This window comes from Acomys minous, assembly GCF_964271855.1.
Source record: "Acomys minous genome assembly, chromosome: 2".
Taxonomy (NCBI): domain Eukaryota; kingdom Metazoa; phylum Chordata; class Mammalia; order Rodentia; family Muridae; genus Acomys; species Acomys minous.
Window position 1 is genome coordinate 55,388,459 of NC_140484.1, and position 14,188 is coordinate 55,402,646.

The 14,188-nt window shown below is 44.8% G+C and overlaps 1 long non-coding RNA gene across 1 annotated transcript; it reads right to left on the bottom strand.

The window, feature by feature from the left end:
* Positions 1 to 215: 215 nt before the first annotated feature.
* LOC311590101 lies at positions 216 to 3,326 on the bottom strand. Its single transcript, XR_014776767.1, has 2 exons — positions 3,208 to 3,326; positions 216 to 487 (listed from the first exon to the last, which is right to left on the bottom strand). It is a non-coding gene; the product is annotated as an uncharacterized lncRNA (long non-coding RNA).
* Between the last annotated feature and the right edge of the window lie 10,862 nt (positions 3,327 to 14,188).

Genomic DNA, 14,188 nt, shown 5'->3' on the forward strand with positions numbered 1-14,188 from the left:
TCTTCTTCTTCTTCTTCTTCTTCTTCTTCTTCTTCTTCTTCTTCTTCTTCTTCTTCCTCTTTTTCTTCCTCAAGACAGGGTTTCTCTGTTTAACAGCCTTGGCTGTCCTTGAACTCACTCTGTAGACCAAGGCTGGTCTCAAACTCACAGAGATCCATCTGCCTCTCCCTCCCGAGTGCTCAGATTAAATGCCTGCACCACCACACACAGCTTGGTTTCTTTTTCTAATTTTCAATCTCTTTATTCTTTTTTGTTTGTTTTATCTTATTAGGTGGAATTTCAGTATGATATGAAATAAGGAAAGAATGAAAGACGGATCAGAGGGTTATCTCAATAGGCAGCGAGCTTGCTGTGTACCCAGACAAGCAGGATCCAGCTGCCGGGAGGGGAGGACAGGGCCTGGTGCCTCTTGCTTCTTTGTGATTCTCTGGTAAGCTCATAGTGCATCTCACTCTGAAAGTGGACCATAATGATTCATTTCTTATCCCTGTGAGAAGAGGAAGAATGGACCGAGGTCAGGTCTCCTCCTGTTGGCCATGTGCTCACACACAGCTCCAGCCCTGAGGAAAGAAATCAACCAGCCTGACGCTGGGCCTGTCAGCATCCAATAAATACCACTGCTCACAGAACATTCTCCAGGTCTGTTAATGCATCTGTGTAGCTTATAACACTGGTCATTAAAGAGCCATGGTGCCCAGTCCCAGCCAGTGGCCTCACCATCCATGACATCATAGCCTCCTAACCTGTGGCACAGCAGCCACACAACAACCACAAATAAACTCAAATGACTTGACAGATCCAGCGTGCTTCAGTCACTGCTCACCATGTAGAATTCTGTGACTCCTGCAGCCTTGATTTTGAACACACAACGTGTGCCCTATGCCCTGAGTAGGCTGCCATGCCACACAGAACCATCGCTGCCCAAAATACCACGGCCCAGAGTCAAGACTATTGTACGTTATGAGCTACAGTCTCTTCACTGCACATACAAATGTGTCTGCTCTTATAGAGACATGATGGCTCACTTATAAAAACAAAGACCTGGTCTGGAGAGATGGCTCAGAGGTTAAGAGCATTGGCTCTTCTTCCAAAGGTCATGAGTTCAATTCTCAGCAACGACATGGTGGCTCACAACCATCTATAATGAGATCTTGTATCTTCTTCTGGCCTGCTGGCACACTTGCAGGCAGAATATTGTATAAATAAATAAATAAATCCTTTTTAAAAATTAAAAAAGAAGTGGTTAACTAAAAAACAACAACAAAACCCAAAGACCTAACTTTTTTTCAGCCAGGCATGGTAGCACATACCTTTAATCCCAGCACTCAGGAGGCATAGACAGGTGGTTATCTGTGAGTTCGAGGCCAGCCTGGTCTACAAAGAGAGCCCAGGACAGCCGAGGCTACAGAGAAAAACCCTATCTAAAAAACAAACAAATAAACCAATGGCTTTATTTTTAACTATGTGAATATGAGGTGGGGGGGCAGTTAATGCCCGTGAGTGCAGGTCCACATAGAGGCCTGAAAAGGGTGTGGGACCCCCTGGAACTGGAGCTGCAGCAGTTGTGAGCCACCATATGGGTGCTGGAAATGAAACCCGTATCCTCTGTAAAAGCATAGACTTAAATGTTATCCTCGCTCCTCAGCACACGTGGAATTAGCACAGCTTTAGGTCATATGGTGTTAGGATGTATGGAGGCCCTGAGAGGCTACCGTGTGAAGCTCTAAAGGTGAAGCCTGGGTTGCAATGGAAACTCCAAGATGTTAGAGATACCAGAACCCTGAGACGCCTGCCAAGGAGAGCTGCTAACAGGCATGGAACCATCAACCATCTGAGAGACCGTGGGTGCCGAAGTCGGCAAAGCTGGAAGGGAAGAGCCATCCCAGCCCTTTGACATCATAAACAGAGACACAAGATTTGAAGTTTGCCCTTCTGTGTTTCAGTCTTGCCTCGGTTCTGTATTTCCTCACTTTATCCCTTTTGAAACAGTAAAGTATAGTCTGTGCCATTGTACGTTGGAAGTATATAATTTCTTTTTGCTTTTATAGGGAGTTAGAGTTAAGAGATTGCCTTGAGTCTCAGAAGAGACTTTGGGCTTTTAAATGGCATTGAGACTGTGAAAGACTGTGGGGGACTTTTGAAGTCAGACCAAATACATTTTGCATTATATGAAATGTCTACAAGCCTCTGGTGGCCAGGAAATGGAATGGTTTGAAAGAGATGTCCCCTGTCAGCTCATGTGTTTGAATGCTTGGTCCCTGGTTAGGAGGGACTAGGAGGTGTGGCCTTGTTGAAGGAGGTGTGTCACTAGGGGTGAGCTTTGGTTTCAAAAGCTGGGATCATTTCTAGTCTCTCCCAGACTCTATCTTGCAGATCAGATGTAAACCCTCAGCTACTGCTCCAGTGCTCTGCCTGTCTGCCTGCCACGGTCCTTTCAGACATAATAATCATGAACTAACCCTCTGAAGCTGTTAGCAAACCCCCAACTGAACGCTTTCTTTTATAAACTGTCTTAGTTGTGATGTCTCTTTACAGCAATAGAACATTAACTAAGACTGTTGACAGTTTCCTGCTGAAAGACTACACTTCCCACCTTCCCTTGCGGAATACAGAAGTTTTTTCCACCCTTATAAAGGGCAGAATCCCATCTTCCCCTGTAGGCCCCTTTGCTGTGAATAAACATGGTCCCACCTAAGGTCGGACCAAGTCTGTCTTTCTTTCCACCTCTATCTCTCTAAAACTGCTCTTGGATAATCTAACATGGTGCCAAAAACCCGGAATGGGAAGTCAGAGGTTCATAGAGGCTCAAGCCCACTCATGGGCAAGCTTCCCTGACCCTCATACGCTCTGCAGCCCCGGGCCCAAGAGGGCCAGGCAGGTCCACCCGTCGCTCTCAGGCAGCCTTTTCTTTTCACCGTTTCCACCCTCTTTCTCTCTCACCTTCCGATCTCCATCTGACGTAGTCAGACTTGGCTGAGTGGCCATGCTACGTTCGACACGCATGCAACCGAGCAAAACACCGCAACAAGGTAACCATGGACTTAACTCAGAGGCACCCTCGCTAGATTTCGGGGCTCGATGGCGCTTAGCTCACTGGAGCTTTTTTCACTGTCTGCAAGACTGCTCTTTCAGTTGCAAGTTCTGACAACCTCTTGGTCCAGCAGCTCCTTAGTTCCGGGATTGTATAGACTGGGGTTGTCCCCTTACCTTCCAGGCATTTCGAGACTTAAAGGACATTCCAAGCAACTGGATATTGAGATGTCTTCTTGCCTTTCTCCCTCGTTTGCTCCACCTTTTCTGTAGAGACTCGTACAGTCCAAGCTTCCAAGAGCTTTTTCTCTGGCTAAGACTGACCGAGAATTCCTGGAATTCTCCACTGGTCCACAGCCAAAAACTCTTGAGAACCTTCCACTGGCCTGGAAGTCTTAGGTCGGGAATTCACTGAGTCTCCATAATTAAAATGGCCACTGCTGGCTCAACTACAGAACTTTCAATTTTTAACATCTAAACGGATTTAAATAAATCCATAAAATGGGATGGCAGTGTGGTCCAAGGCCCCCCTCCCCCTTAAAACTTACATCTTTCTCAAGGGTCTGACTTACAACCACACTCAGAGCCTGAATGCCTGCCGTTTCTGCTAGGTCTCCAAACTTGCATCTTTAACCTTACAATTCCTGAAACTCTTTTGCCTTGTGCCTTTTTTGGTCTTATGCTTTTGAGCGAGTTGTGTTTCTGCCTCTCCACGTCTGGGAAATCCTGCTTGTATCTTCAACAGCTAAGATGTAAAACACACTTCAGATCACCTGCTCCCATCTGCAGACACACAAACAGGTTCCAGATACGTAGATCCCTGGGTTCAGGCTTACAGAGATTGGAATGTCTTCTGGGTGTGGGTAATAATAAAAGCTTGATTCAGGCTGTTGTACTCTCCTGAGAAGGCTGGCTCTGCCCCAGACCCAAGCATGCTTGTTTAAACATTTCCTCCTAAGTCTGTGTCTGACCACCTGTCTCTGTGACAGGGAGAAGGAGGCACAACACAACAGCTCAGGAAAAGACAACTGCTAAAAGGTACACACAGGCGTCACAAAGGGCAAGGTGCTTACCTCTGAATTCTGTCCCCTTTTCCCAGGTTTCGCTTACCACTTTTAAAGTTTCTGTGGAAACCTTACTTTTCTGTTTTTGGGGATTTGAGTTCATTGAGTGTAGTTTTAAAAAGATGTATAGATAATCTTCATTTGCCATAAAAGACCACGTATGTGACGAAAAATGGTGTCCGATGGACTCACCTTGGAGTACCATGTGGATTGCCACCGGCTTGGCAGCCATGTGACTCAGCCACCATCTTTCATAAAGCTAAAAAAAAGACATGCTCAGTGACTTCGATGCCATTTTGGTTATGGTAACTACATGGTATAAATTGACTAAGACAGCACCCATAAAACACCTAGACCATTGTACCCTCTTTTTATTAGACTAAGGAGGCAACACCAAGCCTCAAAGATGGTTTGTTTTATTTTACTTTCCCCACATTTAGGATGCAGTGGGAGGTCTCCAAGGTATTTTGGAGCAAGATGGATTTTTGTATGCTGATTTTTGCCTTGAGAATAAAAAATAACAGATAAGGACAAAGTCATAAACAAGGTCTATCCAACATATTCTTGATGATTAGGGCCTATTAATTCCTAAAGTTGTAATGGCCTATTCAAGCTAACACAAACTGATGTAAAGATGTATGTCTAATCACTTATGTCTTTGCTAATTTTGTTAGATTTAGCTTTGGTAAAACTGAGTCATATTTTTTAAATAATTTATTTATTTAATTTTATGTGCATTGGTATTTCACCTGCATGTATGTTTCTGTGAGAGTGTCAGATATTGAAGTTACAGACAGTTGTCAGCTGTCATGTGGGTGCCGGGATTTGAACTCAGGTCCTCTGGAAGAGCATTCAGTGCTCTTAACCGCTGAGACATCTCTCCAGCCTCTGAGTCTTGTTTTTTTTTTTTAATGACATTTTATAAAAGTACATGATAAGAGAATCAGGAAAATGAGGTTTCCAGTCTCTGTGGGCTGTATTTATTATTTAAATTTAATTTTTATACAAAAGGACTTTAGTTCAAGAATTGTAGTTTTTTAGAGCTCAAACATAACAGGGATAGAACTGTAAAATCCTAATCTTACAAAATAGTAATTATTTACTAATTACAAAGTGTTAAAGATGATTAAGAATTACAAGTCAATGATCAGTCATGCTAAGCACAAATGTAATTTACATACAGAGGTAAAGTTGGAAGAAACCAACTTTTTTCTCCCATCATATAGTATTCTGTATCTGTTGTCAAGGTTAAGCCTAAAACAAGTAAAGCAATACAAGTTTGAAGTAGACTTAAAGTTTGTTTAATATAAAATGATTTTCAAATCAGATATATTTTAAAAATTGGTTATAAAAGATTGAATGCTTCAGCAAAATGGATTAAGTTTACAATACACTTGCATAGCAGGAAACCCCCAGGCTCAAGTCATTCCCCTGGATGGAGGGAGCACCATCCCACCAGAGTGAGTCGCATGTGTGCCTCCTTATATGACCAGGGTGTGTGGGAATGAAGACCTGCCAGTCAGCTGCATCTGACCAGCTCCAGACATGCAGGCCAAACCAGAAAATATAAACTCATTATCTACAAAAAGAAAAAAAAGATGTCTCACATGACAAGGGGATAGATTCCCTTGCCCAGTGGAGGATCTGAGTCTGTACCCACGACCTAAATGTCTCAAGCAACTGAAAGGCAAGTAGCAATTACTCTGCCCTCAATGTCTCCCAAACACACATATGAGGATGCTGAGAACAGGGGAACTTTGTAACTAAGCTACCACGTGACTGGTACAAGACCTGTGCACTAATTCAATTGGTCATGCCCTGTACCCTGGCTTTCAATTCTTCCCCTTAGGAAAGCTAGTATCAGGGTCTACATCCTAACCACTCATGTTCTCTCACTAAAGGAGGGTGCCAGATACTCGGTCATCAAACTCACAGCTTTGGAAAGTTATTCAGAATACTCAAGAGCTAAGTGTCTTTGACCATTGGTTTTATATCTGTAGAGTCAACAAATAGATAGATTCAGTGATAGCTACCTCTAGGCTCTTCAGGACGTAGATGAAGGTGATTAACTCCAACATGGACTCTCCCATGGTGCTTCGAGACTGTAATCTAGTTTCCACCCAGACAGACAACTCCAGGGCCTGCACTCTCACGTGAAGCCTGAAAGGAGTGTACCGGCTTTGGCAGTGGTGTTCGAGGATGTTTCCTAAAAATTGCAAAAGCCAATATTTGTATAAGGCCCATTTAACTTGGTTATCTTGCACTACAAATTGTGCCTCTAAGCGACCAATCTATTTTTAAATAGAATGATGTTAAGAAACTTGCTCACTGCTGTCAGTAGGAGGTGACTTGGAGCTGTGTTCCTCGGGAGGAGGAGTCAAGTGCTGGCTTCAGCCTTCTTTGTCTAGGCAGTCTGGTATTACATGTACATTATTTATTAGGGACGGCGTGACTGCCTGCTTTCATCTGCCGGTTGACTCTGGAGTGAATAATGTCCCGAGGAATGTCTAAAAGGCTCTGTTACTAGAGTCAATTTTAGAAAACTTTATGACATGGATCGTTTGCCTCTTGACATGGCAGTCGTTCATGTAGTAACTTAAAATGTTCTAGAGTTCTCTACAGAAGTGCCTGCTGGAGAGAAAGCAAGGCAGTCAGGGTCTCTGGGAATATTTTTACATTTATTTGGGGGAAGTACAACTTAGAATTAAATTGCCTCTTTACGTAGCCTGACAACAATATAAAATATATTTACTGCATAATCTGGGAATATAGGTATAATAATTTGATGTGGACAAAAATATGTATTGTCATGTTTTCAAATACTAGAATACTAGATGTGGCCACTTAAGGTAATAATCCCAATTTTAAAAAAATTATTTCTTTATTTTGGTTTTTTGAGACAGGGTTTCTCTGTGTAGCTCTGGATATCTTGAAACTCACTCTGTAGACCAGGCTGGCCTCAAACTCAATGTTCTGCGTGTCTCTGCCTCCTGAGTGCTGGGATTAAAAATATGTGCCACCACCGCCCAGCATAATTCCAATTTTGAAAACTTCAACTTATCAAATTGTTTCTAACCAGAAATTTTGTACTATTTGAGATACTTTGTTTTGTTTTGTTCAATAAATAAAAGCTGGTATTGTTGATGTTTGAAACAGGTATAGGAAGTTTTCATATGTAAAAGCAAGGAATATCCCTTAGACACTTTCTGTTCAGACTCATTCGTGGATGCTAACTTTAGCAGACTTCTTTTGCAAGGCTTCCAGGTGCTTCCTCATGCAGGAACCGGTGTAACAAACAGCTAATTACAGTTACCACCGTCCTGCTACAAAACTCTGGAACATGGTCCAGCCGGCTGTACAGTTACATTTAACTCATGTTCACCTTAATGTAAAAGTTTTCCTCATGTAACATTTTTCCTTGATGCCCTCCAACCAGTTGTACAGTTGTTGCCTCCTGACTGGTGTTCTAATTTTTGCCAACTGATGCGTTTTGTATTTTGGTTTTTTGTTTTGTTTTGTTTTGCGTTTTGTTTTTGTTTTTTCAAGACAGGGTTTCCCTGTATAGCTTTGGTTAGTCTGGACTCTCTTTGTAGACCAGGCTGGCCTCGAACTCACAGAGATCTGCCTGCCTCTGCCTCCCGAGTGCTGGGATTAAAGGCGTGTGCCACCACATCCGGCTCCAACTGTTGAGTTTTATCATGGCCCCTCTGGTGGATTCTCTTCTGAGGTATTCTGGCTGCTGCTCCCTCATTAACCATGTGTCAACTCGAAGCAGTTACGGAGAGATCAGTACCCCAAAACCCTAGAAGCAGTTTGGGCGACCTCTGAGAGGGAACTGGTGGGCCATGGCCATCTAACTTATGCCTCTTCTTGACACTCTGGACATTGTCTTTGGGACTCAGAACTAAGAGAGCTGGGCTGAAGTCTCCTTTGCATCAGCGGACCTCTCCTGTCTCACCTGCTCAGAGCATCTTACCATCCTTCAGGGCCAGCTCAACCCCATGACTGCTGCAGTGCTCCACAGTGAAAAAGACTCCATCTGGCTTCTGCTAAGGTTGGGATCTGTGCCCTCCCTGGGGCTCTGAAATGCACCCTAAAGACACAGGGACCAGACAAAAATTCCTTCTGGTTCCCTCCAGCTCTGGCTCCTCCCCTTGATAATTTTTCCTCCTTATTATCTGCATGCCCGCGTTTTGACTCTGTCTTTTTAAATGTTTTACCTACCAAATACCACCCTATACCCCCAAAAATGTTCCATGAAAGCTTCCCCAAATAGCTCTCGCCCTGTAAAAGCTCCATTTGTTCCCAATGCGTCTGCAAAAAGACCTTTTAGGTACTGCGAGAAACTCTGGCTAAAAAGGACCTTCATCCATTTCACCCCAGGCCAGATACGTTCTTCACATTAGTCCACTGTTTCCCCCTGTCCCCTTCCTTTGATGCTCTGAAGCTCCCTGATACTACTGCTCGCTCACTTTGGTGCAAATGTACTAGCAATGGGACCGGCCACTGTCACCCTGAATCAACTCTATGCCACTTCCTCTCACCAGACCACTGTGTTTCTCCCACCTCTGTTCCTTCCTGTCCCTAAACACTCCTGGGAAATCTCTGTTCTACTCTGTAACCAAATCATCTGCTTTCAGCCCTTTAATAACCATTTCCCAAGTGTCTTCAGGAACATAGGATGGCATTCGTCTGATCCATCATAGCCAATCAAGTTAAGACTACCTGACCTGAGGACCGCCACCCCACCCCCCGCCCCCGCCAATGGACCCAAAACTACCCCCTCCAACAAAGACATTTTCTTAGAAGAAAACAGATAAAGTGCCCTTGCCCTACATTTTTTTTTTATATCCTTTCAGAATTAGGAATGATAACGTCCTGCTGAACGGCAACACTTCCCAGCTTCCCTTGTGGACTACAGAAGTCTTTTCAGTCCTTAATAAGAGGCCACATCCCATCCTCCGCTGTGGCACTTTTGGAATCCCCACCCATGAGTGACAAAGATGCCCCCTTGCCATGAATAAACATGGTCCCACCTGAGGTCACACCAAGCCTCTCTTTCTTCCTTCAGACTCTCCAGAGCTGTTTTTTTGACAGTTTGACACCACTCATGGTGTTTCGTCACAGCAACAGCAGCCCTAACTAAAATGGCTCCACAAAGCCCGCTCAATACATTTGGAGTCAGGATTAGGTTAGAATTTCCAACAATCTCTGAAAATATTTCTGTTATTTTTTTTTTTTACTATGTACTTATTTGAAGCAGCATTTCTGGGCTTGGCAAGTATAAAATCAAAATATGGATCAACTCTAAAAAACACTGATGTCTCTCTGTCAGGCAGCATCGAACCTTCACCAAGACTTAATTCTTTATGTAAATGTAAACAAGCCCATTTATCTCACTAGTATGCAAATTTGCTTTAATCTTTAACAAATGCTAAGTTATATTTATTCCAAAGAATTGTTTTAAAATAAATTTCTGTGAGATTTATCAGCTGTAGATATTTGATTCATATATATGTTTTAGAAACCTAAATACAGGAAGTCCTATAAAGATTATTGGACTTTTAAAAAAGTCATGAATGGAAGCCATGTTCTCCGTGGTGGAAGAGGTTAGTGTTTGTTCCCTGCCCCCATGCTCTTCCAGAAGGAAGGGAGCCTCCACTGTCTCTTGCTTGAAGATTGACCCAGACAAGATGACTGGCTGTGGTCATTCAGGCGGTCACTGAGATGGCTCTGGGGAACTGGTTATAGATGACTGCATGCACAGGACATCTTGTTCTCCCAGAAGACTGGAGTGCTGGTGTCACAAGGAGCATGGGTCCTTAAGTCAGAATCCATCTCCTTTTGCTTAACCTAAGAATGTCATTTACCCTTACTGCCTTGGCTCCCTCACACCCCTGCTACCTCCCATAGAGACTGCACTGTCCTCTAGTGGTGGGGCATGATGGGCAGGGCTGTGTGCAATGTCTGGTACCCTTCTGAGGCACCACCTGAGGCTTGGTACCTTCTAAGAGTCAGAGCTAACACTGGGCAAAGGAGGCCACGTAACTAGGAAGTCCATGTGGCCCTCACTAGATCATACAGGGGACTTAGGCCATCTTGCCATTCTTTACATTGATGAGTTCTGGTATGCTATTTGCCCCAGCACCTCCCAGGTAGCTTCTCCCTTCTCATCTGCAGAGCTCTGGAAGAAATTACCAAGGCTACTGTGCAAACTCACCGCGGAGACAGGGTGGCGACAAATCGGTGACCTGGAGGTGACTGGATTTTAATTGGCTTTCGTGCAAGCACAGAACAGATTGGATGTGTCTGGTGTGGATGACTTCTGTGCAATTAGGCAATTGGTGCTGGATGATGCATTTGCCTCTGAGTTTAATTAGCTCTTTTGTGCAATGTGTGTGTGGCTCCAGGAGCCTGCAAGGGACAGTTCCAAGCAGGAAAAGGCAGCCACCAGTGGCTTGTGTCTCTCTCTCTTTCTCTTCCCTAGCACCCTCATTTGACATATAGCTGGACACTCACAGAGTCCCAACACCAGGTTGGAGGTCCAAGTTTCCCCTGAGGGAAGATATCCATCCCCAATCCCCCATACAGTCAGTCCCTCATGGTGTCAGGACCACCCGAACTCACTGTCTATTTTTGTTAATTGGACACAAACCAGAGATGCTTGGGAAAAGGGAACATCAACTGAGCAACTGCCTCCCTCAGATTGGCATGTCTGTAGGGTGTTTTCTTGATGGCTAATTGATGGACAAGAGGCGAATTCATGATGGGTGGTGCCACCCTGGGCATGTGGGTCTAGGTTGTATGTAAAGGCCGAGCAAGTCGTGAGGGGCAATCCAGTAGGCAGCATTCCTCCATAGCTTATGCTTCAGTTCTTGTCTCCAGGTTCCTGCCCTGATTTCCCTCAGCAACAGAAGGTGGCCTGAGAGCTGTGATCTGAAATAAACCCTTTCCTTCCCAAGTTGTTTTTGGTCAGTCGGTGTTTATCGCAGTAAGAGAAAGCAAACTGTTATACACATCATCTCCTCAAAGTTCCAGGGATTACACACGAACGTGGACTGTCCTATTTGAATGCTTTAAAAGAGTGCCTTTGTTCTGAGTGTGTCTTACTTTGTAAGACCCTTGACAGGCTCCGAAACAGAAATAATTTGTGTCTGGGAAGTTGGGGGTTTGTTTGTTTTTATTTCGCATGTGACAAAGTCTTGTTATAAAGCTGAGGTTGGTCTCAAACTCATTGTGTAGTCTAGCTGTCCTCATACTTGTGACAATCCTGGCTCAGCCTCCCAGGTGCTGGCATCACAGATATGAGCCACCACACTCTGTTTGTCTTCTTGTACTTCCATCACAGCAGAGCTTAGCCACCAATGAGATCCTGTCCCATGCAGTAGCTCTCTGGCTGCTTCAAGCTCCTGCCTCGACTTCCCCTCAGTGATGGACTTTAACCTGGGATTATGAGCTGAGCAAATCTCATTCTTGTTTTTGTCAGGATATTTCATCACGGCAACAGAAGTGACACTAGGACAGGGACACTCCTAGGTGCTTTCCCTGCCACAATGGACTGGAAGCTCCTGAACCCGTGAGCTGAGATACATCCTCCTGCTCACACGATTTCTGTCAGGTATTTTATCACAATGGCAAGAAAGAAAGAAACACCCTACCAGTCCTTATGTGAGGGCCAGTACCAGTGCTCTGGTAGAGGTTACCCTGCCCTCTCTTGTACTCTGGGTCACAATAAAGAAGGCCACCGCTGAGCACAGCTGGAGCTCAGATGCTAAGAGCTGAGTGCTGCGATGCCAGGCCCAAGACCAGAAGCCAGAGGGCCTGAGTGAGAACCCTCAGAGAGCAGAGGACCCCTGAAAAGAGAGTGCAACCACAGGGTCAGTTCCCAGGCATGAGTTCCAGGGCTTGAGTGTGTATATTTAGGGCATGTGATATGCTGTGGCTCAAATGTGGCCCTCACAAAGTTCATGTCTCATAAATTTCATTCTCAAAGTCACATGTTGATAGCAATTGGAGATGTGGCCTTTGGGGGTGATCAAGTTAAATGAGATCATGTGGGTGGGGCCTTTGATGGCATCGGTGGCTTTTTAAGACAAGGAAGACAGACTGAGCTGGCATCCATGTTGTGTCCTGCCATACAGTGCCCTGTGCCCTGCTGTGTTGTGTCATGTGAGCAGAATGAGGGAAACAGACCCTGGTTCCACACTGCTGAGCTTCCCAGCCTGATTCCCATGAGCTGATTAGCCTCCTATTCTTTTTATGAGTATTTTAGAGTCACACGTCCCCAGGTGGGTTCGAACCATCAATCTTTCAGTTAACAGCTGAATGTGCTGATCAATTGCACAATGGAGACATTAACTTCCTGTTTTTAATGAATTACTCAGTCTTAGCTATTCTGTTTCAGCAACAGAGACTAGACCAAGTGCAAAAATGTACCACCTACATAGGAAGACCTTAATGGGAGGAGGAGGAGGAGGAGGAGAATGATTTAAAAAGAAATACAGGGATGAAGAGGAGGTTGTGAAGGAGGAAGAGAATGAGGAAGAGGAAAAGGAAGATTGGAGGAAGAGGAGGATGACAATGAGGAGAAGAATGAGGAAAAGAAGGAGGAGGGAAGAGGGAGACTAGAGGAGAGAGATGAACAGGAAGAGAAGAAAGGAAGAAAAGAAAAAAGAAGGGAGGAGGAGGAAAGAGAAGAGGAGAAGGAAAAGAACAAAGAGGAGATGGAGAAGGAGAAGAAGGGAGTGAAGGAGTAGGGAGGAAAATAGAGCTTCCAAGACAGGAATTTGTGGCCATGGGGCCTTGTGGTGGCTTGAACAGGTATGGCCCCCATAGACTCACTTGTTTGACTGCTTGGCCCATTAGGAGTGGCACCACTAGGGGGTGTGGCCTTGTTGGAGTGGGTGTGGCCTTGTTGGAGGAAGTGTGTCACCGTGGGGGTGGGCTTTGAGGCCTCCTCAAGCTATGCCCACTGTGGTACACAGTCTCCTGCCACCTGCGGATCAAGATGCAGCTCTCAGCTCCTTCTCTAGCACCACGTTTGTTGAGTGATGTTTTTGTGTACTGTGTAAAGATCATCCTTGTATTACTCAAATGCTGACTTCTGTGCTGGTGCAGAGCTGATTACAGGACAGACTTTAGCATTGTCATTTCTTATGAAGCATCTCCTTTCTCAATGCTTCGTAAACACTGTTCTCCATCACCTTCTGATTGGTTTTAATAAAAAAATATGATGGCCAATACGCTGAGGCAAGATTAGAAGGGACTTTCAGGTGGAGGGAGAGAGGGTGAGGGAGAGAGAGAGAGAGAGAGAGAGAGAGAGAGAGAGAGAGAGAGAGAGAGAGAGAGAGAAGCAGAGGTCACTTGATAGACATGAAGAAGCAGGTGCCAGGTGGGGAGACTAGAAAGGACAGGTAAAGGGCCACTGCCTGGGATGTAGGCCAGGCCAATATTAGTGGGTTATAATAGCTCAGAATCTGCCCAGGACAGTGTCATGAGCTAATAATAAATACAATAAGTCTCTCTGTGTCGTTATTAGGGAGCGGCAGCAGGCACAGAAAGTCTGCCTGGACACTGCCATGCTTCCCACCATGACGATAATGGACCAAACCTCTGAAACTAAGCAAGCCCCAATTAAATGTTTGCTTTTATGAGAGTTGCCATGGTCATGGTGTCTCTTCACAGCAACAGAACTCTAACTAAGACAGGCTTCTTCCCCATAAGCCCACTTGTTCTTCACACACTCTTGACTTCATAATGAAGTGTTTTTAAGCCCTGGGAACACTGGTGAAAAAAATCTACCTTCAAAGCACCCAGAAAGGGCCATAGGAACACTGCATCTGTGAATAATGGCATCTGTGGCATAAGCTGGGCACATTCATAGATGGAACAAGCAGTGGGTGGGGACATGGTTCTTAGAAAACTTCAAGTTCTAGATATTTTGATGACGCTGTGATGTGTGGGACCCTCAGAATTCAGGAAACAGCAGAAATGGGCTTCTAAAATGCTTCCTGGGTGCTCACTCTTCCTCTACTCGTGAGGGAGATGCCTCTCTCACCCTGTTACCTGGAGCATTGGCTCCTGCTGGGTAGCAG